The sequence below is a fragment of the Myxine glutinosa genome, unplaced genomic scaffold, assembly GCF_964187855.1.
Source record: "Myxine glutinosa unplaced genomic scaffold, kmMyxGlut1.1 SCAFFOLD_820, whole genome shotgun sequence".
Taxonomy (NCBI): Eukaryota; Metazoa; Chordata; class Myxini; order Myxiniformes; family Myxinidae; genus Myxine; species Myxine glutinosa.
In genome coordinates, this window is record NW_027616915.1 from 49,508 (window position 1) to 57,915 (window position 8,408).

At 39.1% G+C, this 8,408-nt stretch overlaps 1 long non-coding RNA gene across 1 annotated transcript; it reads left to right on the forward strand.

Moving 5' to 3' along the window:
• The first annotated feature begins 2,449 nt into the window (after positions 1-2,449).
• On the forward strand, positions 2,450-6,202 carry LOC137433636 (uncharacterized). Its single transcript, XR_013621594.1, has 3 exons — positions 2,450-2,516; positions 2,829-2,867; positions 6,070-6,202. It is a non-coding gene; the product is annotated as an uncharacterized LOC137433636 (long non-coding RNA).
• Positions 6,203-8,408: the final 2,206 nt, after the last annotated feature.

An 8,408-nucleotide genomic window follows, 5' to 3' on the forward strand; every position in this document is an offset into this window, starting at 1 on the left:
CTGAGGAGGTCAGACACAATATTGTAGCCAAGCATGGACAATCTCAAGGCTACAAGTCCATCTCCATAGATCTTGATGTTCCTGTGTCCACCGTACGCAATGTTATCAGGAAGTTTGAGGCCCATGGCACTGCAGCCAACCTCTCTGGACGTGGCCACAAGAGAAAACTTGATCGAAGATTACAGCGAACGATTGATCGAATTATGGAGAAAGCATATCAATCAACTGCCAAACAGATTCAAGCTGACCTTCAGACACAGAGGATATAAATTTCAACACAGTGAGTCAATTAAATCACAACACAGTATGACAATTTCAACTCGCACCATCCGTCGCCAACTTAATGAAATGGGGTTCTATGGTCGGAGACCCTTGAGGACTTCACTGCTGAGAGAGAGACAGAAGAAAGCATGACTGGAGTTTGGCAAAACACACCTGAACAAGCCAAAATCCTTCTGGGTGAATGTCCTCTGGACAGATGAGACCAAATAAGAGCTTTTTGGTAAAGCACGTCATCTCTATGTTTACAGAAAACAAAATGAAGCATTCAAATAAAGGAACACCTTCCCTACAGTCAAACATGGAGGAGGTTCAGTGATGTTTTGGGGTTGCTGTGCTGCCTCTGGCACTGGGTGACTTGAATGTGTGCATGGCATCATGAAATCAAGAGATTACCAAGGCATTTTGGAGCGCAATGTTCAACCCAGTGTCAGAAATCTGGGTCTCCGTCGAAGGTCATTGGTCTTCCAGCAGGACAATGACCCCAAACACACTTCAAAAAGCACCCTGGAATGGTTCAAGACAAAATGCTGGACTGTTCTGAAGTGGCCAGCAATGAGTCCAGATCTAAATCCCATTGAACACTTGTGGGGAGATCTGAAAACAGCAGTTGGGAGAAGGCACCTTTCAAATCTGGCAAAACAGGAGCAGTTTGCACAAGAAGAGTGGGCCAAACTACCAGTAGAGAGGTGTAGGAAGCTCATTCATGGATATAGGAAGTGCTTGACTGCAGTTATTTTGTCCAAAGGCTGTGCTACCAAATATTAAGTAGAGGGTGTCAATAATTTTATCAACAGCATTTCTTTTTATTTTATGATTTCAAAGGATATATTAAGTTCTGAATGAAAAACAATGGTTTTGTAAAATTAACAGTGAAATAGAGAATTGTGGAGGCCAAATACTTTTGTCCATTTGAACTTAGTTTTCGAGAAAATTGTGAGTTCTTTGAAAAAAAGTGCAAGGGTGCCAATATTTTTGGCTTCGGCTGTAACCTCACACCATCCAGAACCTATCCCTGACTGTTGAGGGATCACTGATCATTTGTGGCCACTTTGGTGAAATATCTTTCGTTAATTCTCAATTATTGTTTTCTTCTGTCCATCACACAGAAGGTTGTGTCTGTGGAGCCCCAAGACATTTCCAGGTCTTTGTGTGAAACAATCTGTAACATCGTTCCGTCCTCCTTTCTGAAGGTATGTTCGCATATATGTCACTCCAGAAACACACGTTTTAATGCCGGGGAATATAACTTATACCAGGGCAGACATGCTCGTCCAACAAAGTGTTTCCACGCTTTCCAAAAGACGAGGGCAGCCACATATGTAACCACGCTTCCACCCGCACAAATCTATGACTGTTGAGGAAATGAAACACTTTCAGGCTTTTCAGTTTAAAGGAATCGGAGGGGCCGTTTGATCCGTTACTTCTTGACTGCGCCACCAATGGCCACTTCGATCTTGTGCGGTGTTCATTGCACACTTCCTAAAAGTTTTCACTGTGCGCATTTGTTACCTGTGGACATCACGGCGTTTTGATGTAACACACTTAAATTTGGCATTCTATTTATCTCAAGGTGGTTCAATAGTCAATAATTAATCTCCTGCGATTTGGGTGTTGCGAGGACTCCATCTCCATCCCGAGTTTGGGTGTTGTGAAGACGTTACTCGGCTAAGAACATATTTATATATCTCAGAGGATGAGTTGTTCATTTATGAAGTAAATTTACAATAAAATGTTCAAATAAAGGTTACATTTAGTGATCCGATCTGCCAGGAACTTAATTTTCACGAATTGAGATTTTGGTGATGATTTTTCGATCCAAAACCCCACTCCCTGAACCAGACTTATCAGCACTTGTAGCCTTTTGGGTCGGACCTGCATTCTCAACCTGACAAATGCATCACAGAAGGGATTATGAATTTACCTTTCCTGGTGTTGTTGATACATCCTGTCAGTGCTCACGTGTGGATGATTCCAATAAGCATATCACTCGTCCAATCCGACCCAGAACACCACTAATCTCATACCAAACGAATATCGACAAAATGCTCCTCTGAGTGCCCCCTCACCCTCAACACTGATCACGATTTCAGTGAAATATCTGATTAATTCTCAATTCTTCTTCTCTTGTGTCCATCACACAGGAAACTGTTCCATCTGTTCCTCGGAGGATTATAGGGGTTTTCAAGTATTTGTACAATGGAATTCATAACATCGTTCCGACCTCCTTTCTGAAGGTATGGTCACACACATCATTCCAGAAACACACACACTTTAATCCCAGAGGATATAAATACCACCATGACATACATGCAGAGCCAACTGAACATGTACACACTTCATAACAGGCCAGGACAACCACATACGCAGTGACATAGCCACTCGCAAAACCACATCTGTAACCACACACACCATGCAGAATATATCCCTGACTGTTGAGAGATAACTGATCATCTGTGGCCACTTTGTTGAAATATTTCATTAATTCTCAATTATTGTTTTCTTCTGTCCATCACACATTTTTTCATGTCCCTTTTCATGTCTCTCAGAAGTCCGAAGTTAACATCCTTCCGACCTCCTTTCTGAAGGTATGATCGCAAACACATCACTCAAACACACGCTTTAATCCCAGAGGGGACCTGACTTAACACACTCAAACATGGCGTCCTAGCTCAAGAGGGTTGAACGCACGGTTAGTTTCCTGCAGTAGAACCACCAAGCAACTCATGGGCCGAAATTACATGTGTGGGTTTTGCGAGATTGTGTGATGTCTAGAACAGGTTTACTTATTTCAGTGGATGAGTTGTTCATTTCTGAAGTAAATTAAAATTAAAATGTTCCTCCAGAGGTTAAATTTAGCGATCTGATCTGCCCGAAATTTATGGAGATCTTGGTGATGATTATTAGATCCAAGACCAGACTCGTCACCGGGGTGGTCCCTCATCATCACTTGTACCATTTAGAGTCAAACCTGCATTCTCAACCTCTTATAACGAAACAGAAGTAAAGCAGCAGAGGTTGTGAGTGCAGAGGACAATGTAAAAGATACAGGTGATGTGATGAAGATGGCTAATGGACATCAAAAGGCAAATTCGGAAAAGTATCACCGCTCAAAAAGAGCTTGAGCGAATGTAGAAAAATAAATGTTTTCCCGGTGTTACCAGTGTTGCTTCGTTTGGGTTGAAGTCGTGTGAACGGAAATGGACAGTTTGTGTCAATCACTTTGACGAGTATGGGTTAGTTTGGGTTGAAATGACGATTACGAGTATTGGTTAGTTTGGGTTAAAATCACTTTGACAGGTGTTATTAATTATAATAACTAGAACTGCCACTTTGTAACTGTTGGCAGTGATGGTCCGGTGCAAAGACGTCCCACTTTGATCAGACACGTGACCAATGAAATCCTCTTAAAAAAAAAAAAAACTCGATTCAGAATTTGATTTAAAAAATGAAATTTAAAGGAATTCAAACAATACTCAGATTCAAAATAATTTTTAATAATGGCTGCCAGAAATGCAACCGCCGATGTTTAAATTACCAAACTGTATTCCAAAATACTCGTTACTAATGTGTGTGAAGTTTCACATCATTCTTTTAAGCCGTACTGGAGTGTGAAAATAATTATTATTCTTCATCATAAAGGTTTCTTCTTCTTCACATATATATAATATTCTGGCTGCCAGACCATGTGATCTATCACATTTAAATTTTGTAAAGTTTGACTTCAACAGCATAAGCCGTTTCATGGAAAGTTATTTATTTATTTTACTTTGATCCAATATGGCTGCCCAACCACATGGCCTTTGAGATAAAAAAAAATGTCCGCCGCCTAGCATTGGGAAGGAGTTCATGTGTGTGATGTTTTGTGTTGATCGGATAAGGTTCGTTTTTTTTATCCAATATGGCTGACAAACAATGTGACCTATGACTTGATCGTTTTCAACATATATTTCCCAAGGCTGTTAGATCATATGTGTGGCGTTTCACATCGATCTAGTGAGCCGTTTTGGAGAAAGTTTGTATTTTCAAGCCAATATGGCTGCCGAATCATGCGACCAATGACATCATCAATACGAGAACGGCACTCAGTGGAGGGCATACCTCCGCCTGGTTGGCCATATCAATCAATGGTGAAGAATCCCTTAAAAAATTCTGCAAGCTGGATCGGATCTGGATCTTCACCAAAATTGAATCGATTCTTCTTTGTCTCACACAAACAACCTGTTCAACAAGTTTCGTCCAAATCCATCCATAAACTTTTGAGATATCCTGCTATGCATCGTTTTTGGCCCTATCTCCCAATGGTGAAGAATCACTTGAAAAAAATAAATAATTATCATATCCGAATCCATATTCAGATCTTCACCAAAATCCAATTGAATCGATCTTGTCAGACACCCAACCAATCCACAAAGTTTCGTCCAAATCCGTCCATAACTTTTTGAGATATCCAACTAAGGAATTGTTTAGGGCCCTATCTCCCAAAGGTGAATAATCACTTAAAAATTCTAATAGCCGGATCCAAATCCGGATCTTCACCAAAATCTAATCATTTCGTCCTTGTCACATACGCTACATCTCTGACATATTTCGTCCGAATCCGTCCACAACTTTTCGAGATATTTTGTTCACAGACAAAAGGACAGACAAACAGACAGGGGTGAAAACATAACCTCCATCCACCTTTGGTGGCGGGGGTAATAATTCTCCCATACAATTTTTGCCTAGATTACGCTCAATACATTTCAAACTGATTGGATTAAGCATTGTACTTATGACCGGATTAAGTGTTGTATATGAAGGCACCGATGTCATGATCAACATATATTTTACTCCTCATGGGGAGTTCTTGACGATGTGTCAATTTTCAATTTTTTTCATGGAGCGTTTTCAGAGATACAGAGGTGCAAAGTTATTTTTTTATTTTTTTTTTCCAAAATGGCACCCGCACCTCGTGACCTATTATATCATTCTTATCATTTAAAAAAAATCTACTGCATTAGGTGCTCCTTTGGTGAAAATTCCGTGGCAATCGCTCAAGCAGGTTGCAGAGAAAATGAATTTAAAAGAAAATAAACGTGCAAAAACGGGAGAATAAAAAATATTAATAAACTTAACAAAAACAATTAGGTTCCAGTGTTCTGTCATTGTGTTAATTGAAACTGTCATTCTGGTGTTTCACAGGCAGGTTGTTTCATCAATGTATGTGTCGTCCTTCGGATGTCGGTAAACCTGGTCATCCCGTTTGTCGGCATTAGTTAATGGACATTAAATATCCCATGGTGTCATTCGCGAAGAGTTGGCAACCTATCACTGGCACCATGAACAAATTACAAATTTCTTATACAACTATTGCTGGGAAGGTAATGGCAAACCACCCAGTATAACCTTTACAAAAAAACTGCTTACATTTTTATTTTTATATATATATATATATATATATATATATATATATATATATATATATATATATATATATATATATATATATATATATATATATATATATATATATATATACAGATATATATATAGATATATATATAGATATACACAGATATATATATAGATATATACAGATATATATATATAGATATATATAGATATATACAGATATATATAGATATATAGATATATAGATGTGTGTAAATGTGCATGTATTTGTATCATGTATAAGGGTAAGTGGGATCCATAGCTATAATGTATGAAGGATTTAATAATGCTTTGTCTAAATGCGTTGTGGGACTAAAACATTTTTCCTAAACTCAGTTTTCTGACTTTTTTTTTTAGATCGAACCTGACACCTGCCCATGGGAGCCCTCCATATGGAGCTCCCCAAAGTGCGCTCCAACACATTGGTTGACCCCAGCAACTGAGATCCCTGGAAATGAAACCACATGTCTGGATGATATGGATGTTCACCGTAAGTTGATTTTGATGCTGAATGTAAAATATGTTGAGAGAACAAGAAAATAGTAGTGATTCGTAAGTTGGGTGGACTGTTTCATTGCATTACCTTTTGTAATAATTTATTCATTGCAGATATAACAACAGGTTGAGAATTACTTGTATAACTGTGATTTTTGTGATTTTAAATGATATTTGGCCTCGTTTTATTTTCACACTGAAATGTTGGAATCATAATTGATTATGATTTATTGATTAGGAACGGCTGATCTGCGTTTGTTTTGCTTAATTTGATTTCAAAGTCATCCAAGTAAAATTTTCTCTTTCTTTTGCTCATTGCAAACCCAAACCCTTCAGAATGTCTGGACTTCATTTCAAGGGAAGATCAGGAAGAAGAGATGGTGGAGATGAACATCTACGAAATCATCTTTCAAGTTGTGTACAATTCTTTGGCAATTCGCTGGATTCTTTTCTGTTTTACAAAGTGGATAAAGAGGCTGAAAAAGATGTACACCAATAAAATGCACCACAAAAAGAGGAAGAGGCGATGCACTTGCAAGCTTGAAAGCAAAGGACCAACCCTATGGCCAAGTTCCTGGGGTAAGGTGCTGCAGGATATGTGGGCAAGAAGCTGACCCAATCATGGAGCGTTACCATGATGCTCCCCTACAACGAGCAATCCTACAACGACAACGACACCCACACCCTACAACAATGACATGATGCTCCCCTACAACGAGCTGACCCAGTCATGGTGCTTTACCTCAATCTTGAGAGGGGTTGGATGACGTGATGCTTCCCTACAACGAGCTGCACAGAAACTTGCGGCAATGTTCCAGGCAGCCATGGTAGCCAATCCGCAAATGTAATAATACAAATGTAACTAATACATACAAATGTAACTAATACATACAAATGTAACTAATACATACAAATGTGATGAATACATACAAATGTAACTAATACACACAAATGTAACAGTAATATATAAATATCATCGCAGTAATTTGTGTGGTTATTATGACATTAATACATACAAATGTAACAGTAATACATACAAATGTAACTGTAATACATACAAATGTCACAGTCATTAAATTTGGCCCACATACCAAGTATGACCCGGGGATTGTCCGAAGGGTATTTTAAGTGCTCCAATGGAACGGTTGATAAGGAACAGCTGGCTTCGCAAGTGACAAGTAATTCGGACTTGTGAAGATCAGGCATTCGAAGATGAGCACTTGGAGTTCACTCGTCCTGTCGTTGCTTTAATCATTGTAATCCTCCACAATCGTAATCCACAATCATTGAAATTGTAATCTATTGTAAATAACCCTGTATGTTTAAGGACTTTTAATAAACTGTAATCACTGTCCTTCAATAAACATTGTAAACAGTACCTGGTGTCATCGTTTTTTAATATTATTTAAGCATATTTTATGAAACTGTAACCATGTGCATTCATGGTCGCAGACATTTTTTTTAACTTTAAAAATTTTCCCCTATGCATCAGGAAATGCCGGGAACAAATCCCTCTCTTCCTCAATGAAACAATTCCCTGACATTTGCGGTGTCGACATTCGTGGGATTTTCCCCTATGAATCAGGAAATGCCGGGAACAAATCCCTCTCTTCCTCATTGAAACAATGCCCTGACATTTGCGGTGTCGACATTCGTGGGATTTTCCCCTATGAATCGGGAACCGCAGTTACCTATCCCTCGTTCCCCCCATTAAAACAATGCCCCGACATTTGCGGTGTCGACATTCATGGGATTTTCCGCGAATCAGGATCTGCAGAGAACCTGTGACCCACCCCCCTTTTCCCACTGAAACAATGCCCCCACATTTGTGAATTCGACATTTGCAGCATTTTCCAGGAACGTATCCACCACTAATGTCGGGGCCTGACTTTATATAAACTACAACGGCACTTGGAAGAGCACATACCTCTACCAGGCGGAACAGTTTATACTTTGTATGCCATTGACAGGGCGCATCTGGATCCCGATCTGAACCAAAATCCAATCACCTTTTTCTTGTCACCTAACCAACTCATCCAATAAGTTATCATAATCTGTCCATATATTTTTGAAAAATCATGCTGTATATCGTTTTTGGCCCCATCTCTCAATGGTGAATAATCAAATAAAAATGAAAAAGCTCTTGTGGCCGGATTCGGATCTTTATGGGAGATAGGGCCAAAAACGATACATAGCAGGAT